The sequence below is a fragment of the Beta vulgaris genome, chromosome 5 (assembly GCF_026745355.1).
Source record: "Beta vulgaris subsp. vulgaris cultivar EL10 chromosome 5, EL10.2, whole genome shotgun sequence".
Taxonomy (NCBI): Eukaryota; Viridiplantae; Streptophyta; class Magnoliopsida; order Caryophyllales; family Amaranthaceae; genus Beta; species Beta vulgaris.
This window is the reverse complement of record NC_079206.1, coordinates 55,301,200-55,320,435: the sequence shown is the minus strand read 5'-3', so window position 1 is coordinate 55,320,435 and position 19,236 is coordinate 55,301,200. Positions and strand designations below refer to the sequence as shown.

At 37.1% G+C, this 19,236-nt stretch overlaps 1 long non-coding RNA gene across 1 annotated transcript; it reads right to left on the bottom strand.

The window, feature by feature from the left end:
• Positions 1-14,774: 14,774 nt before the first annotated feature.
• Positions 14,775-17,703, bottom strand: LOC125497440 (uncharacterized). Its single transcript, XR_007274186.1, has 2 exons — positions 17,288-17,703; positions 14,775-16,708 (listed from the first exon to the last, which is right to left on the bottom strand). It is a non-coding gene; the product is annotated as an uncharacterized LOC125497440 (long non-coding RNA).
• Positions 17,704-19,236: the final 1,533 nt, after the last annotated feature.

Sequence of the window (19,236 nt, the reverse complement as noted above, 5' to 3'; positions counted from 1 at the left end):
TCTTCCCAATAAATCGGCGTTCGGCACTTTCGACCATACAGGGCTTCATATGGAGCCATTCCTATTGTGGCTTGATGGCTGTTGTTGTAAGAGAATTCTATTAAAGCTAAATAATCTTCCCAAGACCCTTGGAATTCCAAAATACAAGCTCGCAACATATCTTCCAATACCTGAATTGTACGTTCAGTTTGACCATCGGTAGCAGGATGAAATGCCGTACTAAATTTCAATGTTGTTCCGAAAGCTTCCTGAAGTTTCTCCCAGAAATGAGCCAGAAATCGGGGGTCTCTATCCGAAACGATGCTTACTGGTACCCCATGAAGACGAACAATATTCCGAATGTAGGCATCAGCCATCTGCGACTGATTCCAAGTTCCCTTTATTGCAAGAAATCACGCCGTTTTGGTGAGACGATCCACTATCACCCATATCGAGTCATTTCCCTTTTTAGACCTTGGTAACCCTGACACGAAATCCATGGAGACAGAATCCCATTTCCTCTCTGGAATAGGTAATGGTTGCAATAACCCAGGTGCCTTCTGGCGTTCAAACTTCACCTTTTTGACATGTTAAACATCTCGCCACATATCTCGCTACCTCCTTCTTGAGGCCTTTCCACCAGAAGTATTTCTTAAGATCTCGCACCATTTTGTCTCTACCAGGATGTACTGAATACGGACTACTATGAGCTTCCTTCAAAATCCTCTGCATTAAATCCTGATCCTCGGGAACACACCATCGTCCCCTCATTCTAATACTTCCATCCTCATATTGCGCAAATTCCTGAGTTTCGCCATTTTTATCTTTTCTTTGATACCCTGAAGAATGCATCTTGGCTTTGCTTTTCCCGAATCTCTGAGTATAGGTCAGGTTGGAAAGTTAAAGCATTAATGGTTCCTCTAATATCCCCTGAACGTACTAAAGCGAGTTCAAATAACTCTATCTCTTTACTCAGTTCATCTGGCAATGCTGATAAAAAGCTTAATTCACTCCTTGGCCTTCTACTAAGTGCATCTGCCACCTTATTTGCTTTTCCGGGATGATATTGAATGTCGATGTCGTAATTTTAGCAACTCTAACCATCTTCTTTGCCTCATGTTCATATCTTTTTGAGTGAAGATATACTTCAGACTTTTATGATCCGTGAACACCTTACATGAAACTCCGTACAAATAATGTCGCCATAACTTCAGAGCAAAGACAACTGCAGCTAATTCCAAATCATGCACTGGATAATTTTTCTCATGAGGTCGCAACTGTCGCGACGCGTAGGCTATCACTTTCCATGCTGCATCAACACACATCCCAAACCTTCCTGAGAAGCATCACTATAAATTTCAAACCCCTCAGTTCCGGAGGGAAGGGTCAGAATAGGAGCACTGGTTAACCTCCGCTTTAACTCTAAGAAGGCGGCTTCACATTTTTCATTCCATTGGAAACGGGAGTTTTTCCTGATTAAACTTGTGATGGGTAATGCTATTTTAGAGAAATTCTTCACAAATCGCCGATAATAACCTGCTAAACCCAGAAAACTCCGAACTTCGGACACATTCTTCGGTGCTGGCCATTCTTCTACTGCCTTAATCTTGTCCGGATCTACAGAGATGCCTTCCTTAGACACCACATGTCCGAGAAACTTCACCTCCTCTAACCAGAAATCACATTTACTAAGCTTGGCATACAACTTTTCCTTCTGGAGTGTAGCCAGGACAGTTCTCAGATGACCTTCATGTTCCTCACGATTCCTTGAGTATATCAAGATATCATCTATAAAGATAACCACAAATCGATCCAAGAACGGCTTAAAATAGCGTTGCATTAAATCCATAAAAGCCGCAGGCGCATTAGTCAATCCAAATGGCATAACTAAAAACTCGTAATGCCCGTATCGAGTGCGGAAAGCTGTCTTTGGTATATCCTCCTCTACAATCCTCATCTGGTGATAACCAGACCTCAAATCAATCTTGGAGAATACACTCGCTCCCCTCAGCTGATCAAATAGATCATCAATTCTTGGTAAAGGATACCTATTCCGCACCGTGATCTTATTGATCTCTCGATAATCTATACATAGTCTCATGGAGCCATCCTTTTTCTTGACGAACAACACTGGTGCTCCCCATGGAGACACACTAGGTCTGATATATCCCTTCTGCAACAACTCATCTAATTGCTTCTTTAATTCTACCATCTCAGCTGGGCCATCCTATACGGAGCTCTTGAGATCGGGGTAGCTCCCGGAATCAAATCTATATGAAAATCCACAACTCGATGTGGAGGCAACCCTGGTAAATCCTCCGGAAATACATCGGGAAATTCTTGAATTACCGGTATATTCATCAATTTTGATTCAGTTTCTCCTCGTTCCGTTACCTGACAAATATGTGCTTCCATAGCACCATCCCAGCCCTGATGGTAATGGTCCGCTCTAAGAAGGGTCGAAGTTTCACCACTCGAGTATAACATTCTATTATAGCTCGATTTTTACTCAACCAATCCATACCCAGAATCACATCATATACACCTAAATCAAACATTATCAAATCTGCCTTCAAATCCACCTCCGCAATTCTAATACCACATTCTCTCAACATATACTTACATCGGAAGGTAGTTTTATCAGGCAAAGTTACATTCAAATCACATGAAGTCACTTTGGGTTTTTTCTCTATGCGGAATGCAAATAGATTTGAAATAAAAGAGTGGGATGCTCCGGAATCAAATAACACAAATGCAGGTAAATTACACACATCAAAGGTCCCGGTAATTACATTACCTTTCTGCTCTATAATCTCTGGCTCCTCAGATGGCTCAGACTTAAGGGCAAATGCTCTCCCAGGCGCTTTCGATACTCCTTTTGGTTACGACCCGAGCTTGATTCACCAGCCGCTTTCAGCAGCAACACCTCACCAGGTCGCTGATTACCTTTAGCATTTCCTGATTGATTTAAAACGGGACACTCCTTGATTCTATGCCCCGTCTTCATGCATTTGAAACAAATGCTTTGCCCCTCACAGTTTTTCCCATAGTGATCTTTTCCACAACGCGACACTTCCACTCCTTCTTTCCCCCTCCCCTATTTTAGCAGGGACTAAGGCCATGGACGTTCCGGCTGGATCCGTCTTAATTTTCTTGCTACTCTCTGCTCCAGATTTTTCGTTCCCCTTCTTCTTCTTTTCGAGTTTTCATCCTTTTGCTCAATCCGTTCATGTTCTAAGGCTCGATCATACAAATCCTCAAAGCTGTTATAGACCCCTATTCTTTTCTGGTACTTCAAATTTAACCCTCAAAAAATCGCATGGATTTTACCCTTTCGTTGCTAGTAAAGTCTGGAGCGAACCGCGCGAGTTCCATAAATTTGGCAGCATATTCTACTACCGTCATCTGCCCTTGCCTCAAAAACAAGAATTCATTTCTTTTTTCCTTCTCAGTGCTGGAGGAAAGAACTTATTCCTCAACTTTTCCACGAACATTTCCCAGGTGAAATGGCTTGGGTGGAGGTTTTCTTAACTGTACCCCACCACATATCCGCAGGGCCTTCCAGGTAAAAGGATGCCAGCTTTACCTCAAGTTCTCTGGACAGTTTACCACATCCAGCAGCTTTTCCATATATGCAATCCAGTCTTCAAATTTTACCGGATCCGCTTCGCCGTCATAGCCCCGTGGCTTATGAGCAGCAAGCCTCTTATAGAACTTCCCTTCCTCATTATCCCTATTTTGTTCCTGCTTTTCCAGGATTGCCAGCAATCGGGTATTCATTTCCCTTAGCTGACGTATCTGTTCGGCTTGAGAATTTTCCAGCTGTTCCTGTGGTTCATTGTTTTCCACATTCTGCTGGATCTCATTGGTCACGTTGATATGTGCCATAACCTATAAAATGATAACTGAATATTCTTAGTAATCCCCAAAATTTCCAAATTATTACATATAAGCTACTAAACACTTATTCCCAAAAAGGATTGCAATTTTCCCCACTTTACACGTATAAGCAACATTATTCATATCACAGATCATTCAAAATATATTATAACTTGAACATCTTAACTTCACATACAATACAATAGTTCCATTGCCCAGAGTCGATCATCTCATCCTGACAATTCTTTTACACATACAATAAAAACTAAGGCTACTACCACTTCCTTCCACATCATCACTATGCTAATTCCTCCTAAAGAATGTTATATGGATCATATGCGTATCCACTGTCTTCGCTACTGGAGGATGGGGTTTCGGGAATGTAGTCGGGGTCACTCATCCATGAGTTACTTCCTCGAAATACTACTCCTGGCACTCCCGAGGGTCCTCCTGAATCATCACTTGATCCTCTCGAATTACGTGACTGGGGAGGAGCCATACTTGTAGCGGAATCTCCAGATCTTTGAGGTTGAGGTGGTACCATACTAGCAGCAGAGTTAGGGGGTGTAGGAACTCTTCCCCTCTTCTTCTTTGGTATTCTACTGTGGCTATTCTGTTGTACATATCTATCCAGTACTGAGCATCCCAACCCATATCTTGCAAACCCGCTGCTTGCTTAGCCCGTTCCATCTCCTCTAACACCTCCTCCGGTGTTCCTTCCCACCTGATCAAATTCTTATCAATATTATCTATAACACTCTCATTCAAATTCAACAAAGATGGTGTTGCCATAAACAAAACTAGCAATTTCCAGTAGGTCCAACGGAACAACACCCAGGGATGAAAATGTGGTAAGGTCTTGATGAGGGTGTATGCTTGAATAGCAGGTCGAGTGAAAGGGTTATGGTTTCCACTCCCATATAACTGGTTATACTCTTCTATGACATTGAGTTTCTCTCTAGCAAATACCAACGGATCCTCTCCTTCATTCCTCTTAACATCTGGTTCCTCCTGGTACCTTCGATTTCCATCACTACCAATCACCCAATATGCGTTGTTTCTCCATATTACTCTTGACCCATTACCATTACCACTTCCACTTGTAGACATCTAGTTGCACATACATAACACATAACTTAGATAACACACATAAGTATCACACACATAATCTACACACATTATTTGCCCTACTGAGCATGTTACTCTTACCATCATAGCATTTCTTAGCTTCCTTGAACATGATCAATCAATCATTTAAAACATTTATGTTTAAAACAATTGAATACCTATATGAAGATAAGTATCAAAATCACATTTTCATTTTCTTTAAAATTAAAGAAAACCTTGGCTCGGATACCACTTGTAACAGCCCCCGTCCTAGCTTATGTTAAATATTAATTAAAAACTATACTTCTAGCAATAGCGGAAGCAAAATCATAATCAAACGTTACGGAGGCTGTCACCTGCTGGAGTCAACCCATTAATATGGTTGAATTGACTCTACGAGCTAATCTTAAAATAAACATTCATCACATATGAAATTAAGTTAGTTATTACAGACCCAAAAGAAAGTTATAAATAAAGTTAAACAGTGTTCATGAGCAGAAGTAAGTTGCAAAATATGATCATGTTCAAGCTTGCATCCACTATGACAGTTGAGACATGACTTCACTACAGCTCATCCCTCGGACTACCTTAGCTTGCTTTTCCCTGCACAAGAGTCTGCCCCCACCAGGACAGGTTCATAGAACAAATAAAAATCAGTTTACACTGGTATGCAAATCAATCCAGAAATAGATTTATGGTGGCTGAAAACAAGGAGTGATCACACTCCAAGGTAATTTACAAATCAATATGTCAAGAAAATAAACCTTCCTCGTAAGAATACACATTCGAAATGTTCACAAGTTTATAGCAAACGTCCACATACCAACACAATTTTGAAAACGTTTAGCTTGAGGGCGTAGGAAGAAGATATCACAATGAGGTGTATTAGAATACAACCTCCACACAATTCGGAGTTTAAACTCCTACTATTTTCTCGCTTGCAAGCTTTTATAGGACATGTCCTTTCACATGATACACACATTCCTCTTCACTACGCAAAAACGAATTCTCATTCTTTAATAACGAATACACTTACTAAAACGGTTTGTAAGAAGTTATACTAAAAGTTAAGCTTATAAAAATGATTTAAGGTTTGGTTAAGGATGGATTAATGGACTTAGGACAGTAGCTACATGATTTTAGGAATGCCAAAAATAGTTTTAAAGAATCCACACAATCGATCTAACTAATCATAAGAATAATCTAGGTTTTGATGTGCGAAAAAGGGTGATTTCGGACCTCATACAAAGAATACTTTGAATAGAATTTGATCATCGATTTTGATTGAGTAATATAAGTGAAACATTTATGTTTAAGCTACTGTAAATACATCTATATATCATTGAAAATGTTTCCTTAAAAAGATTATAGGCAACCCGATATAGTTCATTTTTAAAACGTAGTTTGTAAATAGTTTTCGGAACCTCTAATGTAATCTGAAATGATGTAGAAGATTCTTATCCAAGTATATCATGAACTCCATGTTTCTTTATCAAGAAGTAACTAATAATAAGTTCAATGAAATCCTTTTCCAACATTGATCACATTTCCAAGTAAAAATCACATAGTAAAACATGCCTTTAACCACACTTTTAGTATAAAACTTAACCTTCATCCTAAATGATGTTCTTAGCTATTAACACACATTATATGATCACCTAATATCATCCAACCTACTGCCTACTTACCAAAAATCCATCCATAATACCAAAAATCGCCATTCTTAACCAAAACAAGTAAAATCCACATACTATTCTTCCTAAGGTAAGAAAAGGAGTCCTTTTTCATTTGTTGTACCAACATGCAAGGGTTTAAACTTGTATAACATCAAAATATAAAATCCAATAGCCATTCACAACAAAAATTCAGCCTTAATTTCGTTCTAAAACAAATCTAACAACTTCCATCATTTTTAATCTCCAAAAAGGCATCGAATCCGCATACCTTAACTTGTAAATGGTGTAACTCGACTTCTACTGCTCCTCAAGACTGGATTCTTGATTCTTTTTTATCCTAAGACATAAAAGAACACTCACACCAAATTTCATAAGAAAATACCTCAAGGAAGTACCTTAATTCAACCTAAACATTCACTATACTTACTGTTTCCTTGATTGAAGAAGTGGCCTTGCTTCTTGAACTTCCCGACTCTTAAAGCTCGAACTTTTACCTTCCCAGTATGCACCTATGTGTTTAGAATATGAATCAAGCTTTGCATGCAAGTTTTTTTATAGAGAAAAATTGAAGAAAACGAAGGAAGAACCAAGCTCTGCAATCTCGCAGGAGCTGGCGAGTGAGAGAGGGAAGAATGGTGTGTTCTGGGCAGCAAGCTTTTGTTGTGGTAATGTACTGAAATTTTTATGAGGTGTTGGTATGCATGTGAACCAAGTCTGGGTATGTTTTATATCTCGTGATCTCTTCTTTAATAAGCCAAATGAGGTCTTTGTTCCTACTTGGTCTTCTGCAGGAATTTCTGATCTTCTTTTGTACTATCCTAAGCCTAATTTTTTTTTCTCTATATTGATTTGCTTACTAGTGATCTAACCTTCCCCAAGATGACTATTTTACTCAAAACATCCATAACATATACTCCTTAATTTATATCAACCCATCTATATTAAAGAACTCCAAAGTCCATTCTTTTAAACACAACCCTCAATTTGCCTAATAGTTGAAACATGATTCCTATCTTCCACTAGTTTTCAATTTCCATAACTTAACTTATTAAAATAATATATCGATACTAAATGTTCCCATGTAACGAGATAATATTATTATTTTTATATATAATTCCTTCTAAGTACTAATTACACACAAACACACATTATTTTTACACACAACTCATCATACGTATTTCCTACGTACGATCACGTTAAAATTCCACAATTTAAGTTACTTAATCATATAATAATCCTTTATTATTTACCGGCTGTTACATAACCCACCAAACCTCCTTAGAAATCTTCGAGGGAAACTCTTATTGCAAATAGAAAGACAGTCCTCCATACTATGCGCATGCCTCCAGTCCTTCAGAAACCGAACAATAGACAGTGCCACCTTGGACGAGACCAAAGCCTCCTCTTGAAAGATAATTCTGTTATGAGCAAACCAATTATGCCACCAAATAATGAAAATTTTACAGATTTCATCTTTACTAAACTAATTCCTCATCCTGACAATATTCTCACTTGATTTTTGATTACTATCAAAACAAGTCATAGCAGACCAAGAGCCATAGTCATGAAGAATGTCAAAAACATTATGACAAAGGAGCAATCACAAAATAAATGGTAGCTAGTCATCCTCCTTGTGAAAATTGTAGAAAACACACTCTTGAGGGAGAAAAACATGACTTCTTTCAAGACAATTTTTAGTAGGAAGCCCATCGATGCAAACTTTTCATATTAAAAATCTAATCTTGGGGGGATATTACTCTTCCAAATCCAATCGAAGTTGACTTTAGGGGTATAATGAATAACATAACCTTGCAATTATTTAGTCTCCGATTGAACCGAGTAATCACCATGGGAAGTTAAACTCCACACGAAGTTATCTTCCATACATGAAGAAGGAATAAATATACTTTAAATTTAATATCCATGAGCACATTAAGCGAGACAAAATCCGCCAACTCAAAAACCATCCACCGATTATCCATAGACACTAGGGGAAAAAACATAAAGGGCTGCGCAGGAAGGGCTGCGCTTTTCGTGAAAGCGCAGCCCTACTAGTGAAGGGCTGCGCTTTTTTAAAAAAGCGCAGCCCTACTAAGAAGAAGGGCTGCGCTTTTTAAAAAAGGCGCAACCCTTCACTAGTAGGGCTGCGCTTTTTCAAAAAAGCGCAGCCCTTCTGTAGGTAAGAAGGGCTGCGCCTTTTTGAAAAGCGCAGCCCTACTAAGTGAAGGGCTGCGCTTTTTTAAAAAGCGCAGCCCTTCTGCTTAGTAGGGCTGCGCTTTTTTAAAAAAGCGCAGCCCTTCCTGAAAATTTTTGAAATTTCGGAATCGCGCGCTTTGAAATATTGAGCGGGGATTCGTCAAATATTTATCCTCATTCTCTCTCCTCTCTCACGTCCCTCATTATTCCTTTCCTCCTTATCTCTCACCTCCCTTCTCTCTCATCTTCTTTCTCTCTCAAAAACTCCCATAAACATTTGTCTCAAAAACCCATTTTAAGTTTTTCCGATTTGCACTAAACATGACGACGGAGTCCGATTGCCTATTGTGATACCTTTTCGGAAGCGGAACGAGCCAACAAGTCAAACTCATTGCTTTGCGGTGATGTTTAGGCTTTTTAAGCCATCCGAGTTCGTTTAAGCCTCCAAATAGCCATTTTAAGTTTTTCCGAAATTTTTTTTTCCTTTAAATTATGTATTTGGGTTTTGTTTTATGTATTTAAACATTATTAGGTTGTAGTTCTTGTATTTTTTCAGATCTATAATGTTCTTGTATACTTCTCTTTGTTTATATATTTTGATTAATGTTCTTGTATACTTCTCTTTGTTTTGATTAATGTTCTTGCTTGTATACTTCTCTTTGTTTTGATTAATGTTCTTGTATACTTCTCTTTGTTTTGAATGTTATTCTTGTATACTTCCTTTGTTTATTTTGATTAATGTTATTCTTGTATACTTCTCTTTGTTTATTTTGATTAATGTTATTCTTGTATACTTCTCTTTGTTTATTTTGATTAATGTTATTCTTGTATACTTCTCTTTGTTTATTTTGATTAATGTTATTCTTGTATACTTCTCTTTGTTTATTTTGATTAATGTTATTCTTGTATACTTCTTGTATACTTATTGTATACTTCTCTTTGTATATTAGTTTTTGTTCCTTTTTTTCATTTTCGTTTCATTCTTTTTATTGTTTTGGGTTTAGTATTTTCGTTTCGTTTCTCTTCTCTTCTGTTTAATTTTAGAAAATGTGAGATTATGAGTAAAAAAATGACAAAAAAAAAAAAAAAATTTTTTTTTTTGGTAGGTAGGAAGGGCTGCGCTTTTTCCTAACTAGCGCAGCCCTTCTAGCTTAAGGGCTGCGCTTTTCTAGCGCAGCCCTACTTAAAAAGTGAAGGGCTGCTACTGAAAGGGCTGCTGTCAAAAAGCGCAGCCCTACATGCCCTTTTTAGCGCAGCCCTTCTTCATTTTTCCACTAGTGAGAGATGAAATCACTAACCTTTAGCTAGGCGTCATGCGGCCCATCCTGAAATAAATCCACCAACGGAAAGGCATATACCCAATTATCAAACTAAAAAGAAATATTAACCCCATTACCCACCTGCTATTGAATACCTTCCTAAAGATAGACCAGAGCGACATAAGCTTTCTCCATTGTCATGAAGATGAAGCAGAAGGCCTATGGTCCCAAAGATTATCATTCTTTAAATACTTCCTTGTAATCATAGAAACCCAAATATCATTCAGATGTTTTAAAGTTCTCCAAATTAATTTTAATTGACGAGCAATATTATTAACACTGGCTTTCCTAATATCAAGACCACCATAACATTTAGATTTGCAAATTTATCCCAACCAATAAGTTTCGATCTTGAACTATCAACCTTTTTATTCCAAAAGAAATTTCTATTAAATTTATCAAGACTAGAAGTGTTGGCAGAGGGAGAATAAAACTTTGTATTTGAAAATTAGCCTTAGTGGATAAATTAGACTGAATTAGGACAGTGCGTCCCACTTGAGAGAGCGAATTAGCTTTCCACTTTGATATTTTTTTTTTTAGACTTATCCACTACTTCTCCAAAGGTTTCTTTTGTTACTCATTCAGTGATGACATGACAACCTAGATACTTACCTGGAGACAGAGTATTATCCATCTCAATGATATTCTTACACATTATACAATCCTGTTCCGGCACATTTGACGTGCATTGGAAGGACGAATTATGAAATTAACTAACTGACCGGACATTCTACAATATTCATCCAGGATATTTTTAATGGAGAGGCAGGACCTGGAGTTAGCTTTTGCAAATAAAAGAGTATCGTCAGTAGATGTTAAAAATGGAATATTTATACTAGACCTTCCAATTTTAACACCTGAATCCTTACTACAATAGAAGATATGTTGATGAACTTTCCTAGCCAAAAGTTCTGCACACAAAATAAATAAATATGGAGACAAGAGTGCCCTTTTCTTAGACCACGCGTAGGTTTAAATTGTTTACCAGGAATACCATTGTCTAGAACAGAGATGGAGACTGTAGTAATACAACTTTTAATCCATTCAATAAATTTCTATGAAACCCTAACTTCTCAAGAGTAGTAAAAACGTAATTCTACTCAAGTCTATCATAAGCTTTTTTCATATCTAGCTTGATTGCTAACCAACACTTTTACCTCCTCTATTTTTGAAAGAGTGAAAAATCTCATGAGCAAGCAAAATATTATCTGGTATTATTCTTTCTGGAGAAAAAGCCCCTTGAAGGAGGCGTATTATATTTCCTAAAGAGACTTTTAACCTATTAATCAACACTTTTGCAATAATCTTGTAGATTGTTGAGCTTGAGCATAAACTAATTGGTCTAAAATTGTTTGCCAATTATGGGTTGTCAATTTTAGGAATTAGCATAATAGAAGTATGATTTATCTCTTATAACATTCTGCCAGAATGGAAGAAGGCTTTAATTGCCTTAACCACAGAATTGCCAACTAACGTCCAATACTTCTGGAAAAAATATAGAGGAAAGCTAAGCCATCCGACCCATGAGTTTTATCTGGGCTAAGTCAAAGACTGCATCTTTAATTTCTTCTATCGTAACTTCTTTGATTAACTCAAAATTTTCTTGATGTGAAACTATTGGAGTAATCAACTTGAAATCTATCTCTTTGTAAAAAATAACAATCATTATTAGCTAAAAACCTCAACTTAAAATATTTGGTGATTTCGTCTTCTATTAACGATTGATTAGTCACAACTAATCTATTACTAGATTTATACATTTTGATGGTATTACGATTGCTCCTAATGGATGCACTAGCATGGAAATAAGAGGAGTTAGAGTCTCCATTTAGCCAAAAATTATCTCTTTTATTTTGTTTCGAATAGCTTGCTTGGTAAGAAAATAGATCTCTTTGTTTATTAAGAAGTCTTTCTTGCTTAATGACATGATGCTTATTATAGGGTTCTTGGATTATTCTATTTTGAACCTTTTCAAGTTGAGAATCTAGTAGCGACGTTTGTCTAAATATATTACCAAATTTTGCGTGATTCCGATCCTTGGCTTTTGTCTTTAGAAGTCGCGTTTTCTTAACAAGATAAAACATCATTGACCCTTGAAATTGATTACACCACGTTTTTTTTAAATAAGTGTGTCAAAATCTTTGCGCAAACACCACATACCTATACAATTATATTAAAAGGTGTTCATGAGCAAGGAACGATGCCACTTGGCGCATTCACTTGGAGTATTTTATGCTATGTAATATACATACACTAAAAAAAATAGAAAATGTGTTATGTAAGATTCAATCTCGAGAACACAAGCATATATAATAATGTCTTAATCACTAAATCAGGTAATACTTGATGTTATTATTTCAAAGTAAAATATTAACAAATGAAAGATATAATTACTGGGATGTAGTCCGGAAAAGGTGGGGCTTTAGAAGAATTTGAAGAAAAATTCAGTTTTAAAGATACTTGCACTAGTAGAATAAATGCTATTTGCTGCGGTGGTATTGCTGCGGTTTTACCCATACGCAGCAATATATCACGTAAAAATGAAAGGAAAAATATAAAATAACCATATTGCTGCGGTTTCGGCCGAAAACCGCAGCAATATGGTTTAACTGAAATTTTTTGAAATTTTTTTAACCATTTAACCAATCATATTGCTGCGGTTTTTGTCAAAAACCGCAGCAATATATTAAAATTATATATTAAAAAAATATTCTTTGGACCTATTGCTGCGGTTTCTACTAAAACCGCAGCAATAGGATTTTAAAAAATTAAATGGATCCATCTAGGGTTACTCCTTTTCCTCTTATAAGTTGCACACCTTTCACTCTCTCTCCTCCTCTAATCCTCTCATCAATTACACGCCTCTTTCTCATCTCCCCTCATCTTCTCTCTCCCTCTAAACCCTATCATCCTCACGCCAGTCACTCATCTTCTCTCTCCCTTTAAACCCTCGCATCCTGACACCCTCTCATCCACGCATCCTGTCACGCCGATCGACCTCTAATAAACTTGCGAAAAAATTGCAGACCTCAATAAGCCAAACAATCCGAAATTTGCGATTTCGAACCTTTCATCTTTGAGTGTTCATTTTGCTTTGATGTGTTTCGAAAAATCCAATTTGCGTTGGATTGCCGACGATTTCACATCAATGAACAACAACAAAAATGTTAGAAAATTTGAGCTTCAACAAGGGAGATTAATGGCGACGAGTTTCACATCCTGTCACGTCGCGTTTTCTTCAGATCTGGAAACGAAAGACCAAGCACAAGTCTATGACCATATTTTCTTTGCCGGCAGCCCCCACTCGTTCGTGTTCGTCGGTCGCTCCACTCGTTCGTGTTCGCCGGTCGCTCCACTCGTTCGCCGTTCGCCGGTCGTTCGCCAAATTCAACAACGGCGCGCCACAAGATCGATCTGCCCTATGCTTTCTTCGTCTCTGTTATTCTCGTTGAAAACTATACGGCTTCTTTGTCCTTTTTTCGCCGGAATACACAGCTTTTTTCCCCTTATTTCTTCGCTGGAAATACACAACCTATTGTTCTTAAATTTATTTTATTTTTTGTTTTTTTTCTTACTTTTATTAGGTTTTGTTTGGTGATACTTGGGATTTTGGTCTAGAAACTAGCTGTTTTGGATTTTTATTTTTAGTTCAATTTGTGAATATGGAGGTTCATGTTCTAATTTCTGAAGTTATTTTCAATTTCATGTTTCAACTTTTAATCTTTATGGTATTGGTGTTGTAGTTACCTTTTAGAATTTGGATTATTTTTGGATTGTTGTGGTATCAGCTTGACTTTTTTTGTAGTTTTTATTATTTTTCTACATTTTTACCTTTTAAAATTGATGAAAAAATGCAAAAAAAAAAAATTGCTTTTACATAGACCTATTGCTGCGGTTTTGAGAAGGAACCGCAGCAATATCTTTCATTATTATAATTAAAAAAAGAATATTGCTGCGGTTTTGGGCCAGAAACCGCAGCAATATTATGTGTTAAACTGGTAAAAAAAAATCCTAATATTGCTGCGGTTTGACCTTAGAACCGCAGCAATATTTGACGATATTGCTGCGGTTTAAAACCGCAGCAATATTATTAATACCTATTGCTGCCCCTTTAATTGTTGCGCGCCCAAAATCGCAGCAATAGGGCACTTTTTAACCGCAGCAAATAGCATTTATTCAACTAGTGTTGGCAATGATCCGATGAAGTAAAAATATGATTTTGAAGCTTAACTAAGGGAAAAAAATTAAGCCAACTAGGATTGGCTATAGCTTTATCTAAGCTTTCCAAGGTATTATCAACACCCCCTCTTTTTGTACTCCACGAGAAAGGTTGGGCAAAGAATTCAAGTTCTAAACAATTGGTGGAAGAAATAACATTATCGAAACGAGTTATCCTCGAAAATTTAAAAGGAGCCTTTCCCATTTTATCTTCCTTGGAACTTAACTCATTAAAATCACCCATTATTATGAAAGGATCACTAATGCTGTTAACATACTTAGACACGTCGTCCCAAAATTTAAATTTTTCTATAGGATTAGCAGAAGCATAGATAAACAAAATAACAAGTGAATTTTCAAAATTCAAAAGAGATAATTTACAAACGATTAAACAAGAAGCTATAGTTAAAATATGAAGATTAAAGGGATTAAACACATCGTCTTTCCACAATAACCAGATGCCACATGATAGTCCTTGGGTAGGGATGCACTCAAAATATGTGAAACCAGTCATCCTCAAACAAGCAGGGGAGGGGAGGGGGAGGAGGACAGACTTGGTTTCGCATAACATTACAATAGACAAACTATTTACATTACAAAAAAGTTTTACTTTTTCTAATGTGTTTTTACTCTTGCATCCACAGATATTCCAAAAGCCTAAAGACATTTAAAATAATTAAAAGCATCCAAAAAACCACCCCTCTAACAGGAGAATCAAACCTCGGATCTCTTCAGAGGTGAGGATGTTGAATCCTCCTCACCATTTTCCTTCCTTCTCTTTTAAGCACTGGAAAGGGAAGTGGGTTCCATAAGGGATTTCTGCTCAACACCCATGACACCAATGTGCCTAACAATGGAGCTCTCTGAGTCTACTAAACGTAATGAATTCTCAGGTTGAGTATGAAACTCACCAAGATATTTGTCATCATCATGTATCATGGTAGCATTTTCAACACGGACTTAAACAAAGAGAGATCACCATAAGCATGGTCAGCAAAATTAGATAAGGGGCCAAACTAATTACCTTGCATATACTCCTCACGGACCGTTTGGTAGTTGGTTATAAATGGTAGTAGTGGGAATGAATTTGTGTATAAATTTATGAAGAATATCATTGTCCATTCCTATGGTAATTCTAATTTATCCTAAAGTGTCTAGTTTTCTTCTTGAATTTTCATTATTCCCATACAATATCACCTTGTAGGTAATAATGAGTGGTAATGAAAATTGCTTCCCCTTGGAGACAAAAACACAAATTTAGGGGTGAGATTGCTTGCCCATGGAGAAAAAATGCCTCCTCATGGAGATTTTAAGGTACTTACCTAATAACATTACACTGAAAATTCATTCTCATTACCGCAATTTATTAACGAGTACCAAACAGGTCGTCGGGATAGACAATTTGTAAAGGAACAAGAGACAACACCGTCTCCATGTCCTTGGGTGGAGCATGAGCCATCCTTACACCCTCACTTTTCTCAGTGTGAGAGAAAGCAAGCATAGCAGCTTGAAAACATGCGTTAGAAGGGAAATGAATAGGAGCATCATTGACACCAGCTTCATCATCAGAGTCACTTACCTCATCAATCTGGAGCAACAGCATAAAGAACAACCTCCCCTTTGCCTTTTCCATAAACATGCTCAACAACTTTACCAACAAGGACAAGGGGGTTTTCTTTGATCACAATACCAATATCTTTCTTCTTACCAGAACCAACATTTAGTTTACCATGGGACAAGATTTCTAATTCAGGAATTTCTTTTTAAAAGGGCCTATAGAAACTGACTTAGGCTTAGCTTGCACCACATTGGCTTCCTCAGCCCTGATGACAAGTTTTTCCTGTCTAGAAGTGAAAGATAGAATCTCAACCAAACTATTTTATTTCGAACTTTTCAAGAGATAGATAGAAATTTCGTTTTTAAGAGCATGTAACAAGGGACATATATCAATTAATAACATGTTCCTCAGAGACACAAAAAGAGCATCCAGTAGAGAAATCCTCATACCGAATGTTATACCCACACACTTACCCACCAGCATAAGTTAATTCAGCAGATTCCAACAATGATTCAGTAATATCTACACGCACACAAGCTCTTGCTAATTAAATCTTATCTTGTTTCTTAACAAAGAATTAGCATCAAGTTTAATCAACACACCCACATTATTAGCAGCAAAGAGGCTTGCCATAGACTCATGATTTAACAATTCAGTAGGAAATATGAGAATACGCACCTAGAGATCAACTCATTTGATCTCTTCTAGGAAAGGGTCAAAGTTAGGCTTCCAAACTTTCAGCACATAGAGTTCACCTTGGACATGCTAAGGCCTCTCTGACCACACCAAAAATAGGTCATTAGGGTTAGCAAATTTTAACAGGATCTAATGATTTCCCATTTCTAAAAACTCAATTTCACCTTTTTAAATATTCCATTTAGCCTTAGTGCGAGAAATTATAGTACATCCAAAGGTTCACCAAGCATCTTACCTATCAGACAAGACTTAGATAATTCTTTAACATCTCTTAGAACTTCGTAAAGTTCATCAATTACAACAGCCTCTGGAAATGCAGCTCCAGTAAGAGGATTAGGCACACAATCAGCAAGAGATGCATTAGCAGGAGTAACATCAGGGTTAACACTCACATTGGGTTCACTACCTTCATCTGGAAGGTTTACCCCCTCTTTATGGTGAGAACCAGAAGACAGAGCAACATTTTTGAAAGACATAAGGACAAATTTAGGGGTTTCACACTTTTAGACAAATAACAAGAAAATGAGTAATAACTAAAGCAAACAGACAGAGAGGAGTGAAGATGAATAATCAACCTTCCAACCCCTTTAATAGCCAGAATAAATCACACAAGCAAAATTTCGAACAATCTTCAAATCAACTTTAAAACTGATACTTACCATCACCATAAAATGCTAGGATTTCATTATTATGAGTAAAGTCTGCGCACACTTGATTAACAGCACGCGAAGAACCAAATAGATTTAGGGAGAAAATCTCACTAATAATGAATGACACCACGACAAACACATTCAATCTCTCAGACAACACTCGAGCTCTCAGCCACTCAATTAATAAAGGAAAAGCAACACCCAATTAAAAGCCCCAAAACTCAGAGAAAACCCTAGATTATAGAAATTTAATTGGGAAGACGAAACCAATTTACGGATACCAGCCTGTAATTTCTCTCTCAGAGACTTGAATCAAAGCTTTATTTGAAAATTAACCCTACACCCATAGCGTAGGATCGAATTATTGCAGCTAGTAAAACCTACTTTACCAACTTTAACTAGACTAGGCTAGAGCAAAGCCAACACAGAAACTTAGTTGTACATTGATAATGATGAGATAAAAGGGTCTCAACTAGGGATGGCAATCCAATCCGAATCCGACCCTAGTCCGCTCCGATCCGAAGGAAAAAATCCGAGTTGACTCCGACAAAAAAGTAATCCGACTCCGACTCCGTTTAAAAAATCCGACTCCGAGCCGGAGGAGGGTCGGAGTCGGATCTCATAAAATAATCCGACATCCGAATCCGACTCCGACTTTGAGCCAATCAATCCTTTTTTCTTATTTATGTAATGTATTATTTATGTATAATCTGACTTCGACTTTCAGCCAGTTGTATTATATAGGCTTTTCCCACAGAAAAAATGATTAAACAATTGGAAGAAAAATAAGTCGGATCAGGTTCGGAGTCGGATGTTCGGATTTTAAGTCGGATGTCCGGATTTTAAGTCGGGTCGGATCTCGGAGTCGGATGTTCGGATTTTAGGTCGGGTCGGATTCGGATTTTCAAAGTCGGATCTCGGAGTCGGAGTCGGACTCGGATTTAAACTCCGACTTTCTGTAGGGTCGGAGTCGGATTATGCATAATCCGGTCCAAGTCCGACCCGTTGCCATTCCTAGTCTCAACGTACAATTAGAGAGTAATTGCAGGGATTGGCAACAAATTGAGATAACTAACAAGATTTTTCAAAGGTTCTAGGGTTTCTCGGGTTTGCAATTGGGGCTTTTCCCCCTCTTTCTTTCTCTTTCTCTTTCTAGCATTCTCTCTCATAAGTTAAGATAAGCTCAAGTAAGTTAAAATAAATTTAATAGAATGCACCCTTATTAAGATATTCTCGTTATTCCTTTTCTTTGATAATTTTATATGAATTACTTTCTTCGTGATTTTTCTATTGGAACAATTGAGTTTTCACGCTTGTCAACACACAACTTTAACTATTAATGTCTTTGATTACTCACTTTTAGAAAAAATCATAAAAATTTGTTATTTTAAAAGTATATATCGAGATAAGTCTAACAAAACCCACATGATTATATTTTTCCTTATGTATAAATCACAGTAGATACTAAAAGGGTAGTGGGTGAATAGTGTAAAAAAATAATTCTTGTAATAGAAAAAGAACGGAGGAAGTAATTACTATACAATTGGTTTAACTATGCTTTTTTCCCAAAATTTCTTATACAACGATTTATAGATGATAAATTGCAAGTCAGGTCATTTTAGTTTCATTTTTTCGGGTCGAGTCGAAAAAATTCCATATTTTAGGGTGAATTTCGGGTGTCGAAATTTGGACATTTGACTTGGCTCTATTTGCCATGTCTAATTTATGGTTAGACGGTTTTATATGAGATTTTGTATCCTTGAAAAGTTTGGAGTTCTTCTCCAGCAGCAACACTAAATTAGTCACATATTATCGCAATCATTTATTACTTTCTTCAAAACAGAGTGGATCAAAAAGCATAAACCATAATATTATATCTCGCTACATTGGACCCATTTATCGTTGTTTTTGGTAATGACCCATTTCCTCATTGTGAACCACTGGCCACAAGACTGCTG